This window comes from Eulemur rufifrons, unplaced genomic scaffold (assembly GCF_041146395.1).
Source record: "Eulemur rufifrons isolate Redbay unplaced genomic scaffold, OSU_ERuf_1 scaffold_480, whole genome shotgun sequence".
Taxonomy (NCBI): Eukaryota; Metazoa; Chordata; class Mammalia; order Primates; family Lemuridae; genus Eulemur; species Eulemur rufifrons.
Window position 1 is genome coordinate 26,287 of NW_027183262.1, and position 601 is coordinate 26,887.

The window sequence follows — 601 nt, forward strand, 5'->3', positions numbered from 1 at the left end:
ACAATAGGCCTCCTTGGTTTACTGAAATAGAAAAGACCGGCTCATCAGCAATGTTTGATCGGTTGCTTCAGAAACAAATGTTGTTCTGCTTTCTTTACTATGTTTGTTTTTTTTTTTTTTTTTTTTTCCTTCTTTCTTCCGTCAGACCCAATCCGATATAGGTGGGAGAGAAGGTAACCGGAGCCTCTTGAAAAACCGAAGTGAACCAAAGCGAGCTCACAGATTCAGATAGAAATCAGGAGGAAGAAAAATTGAGAGATAACATGGATTTTCTGTCTAGCGGGTGTTCTCACACTTCAATTTTACCAGAAGCGTTAGGTAGGATGACGATGACGATAATTGTGACAAACACTATTCTCATTGGACAGATAAGGAGGCAGGCTCAGAGTGACGAGTAACCTGGGCCTAAATAGATCGCTAAGAAGCATCATAGTGTGTTCCTTGGTTACGCTGTTTTGTGAAGCTCAAAAAGTTTGGGGTGCGCGTGCGTCCATGTGCGTACGCAATCATAGGTGTTCTAGTAAAACGGATATGAGGTAGGATTTCCCATACCTTCAATGATTTCATGTCCTGCAGGAACATAATGTTCCGGGATCAGGTT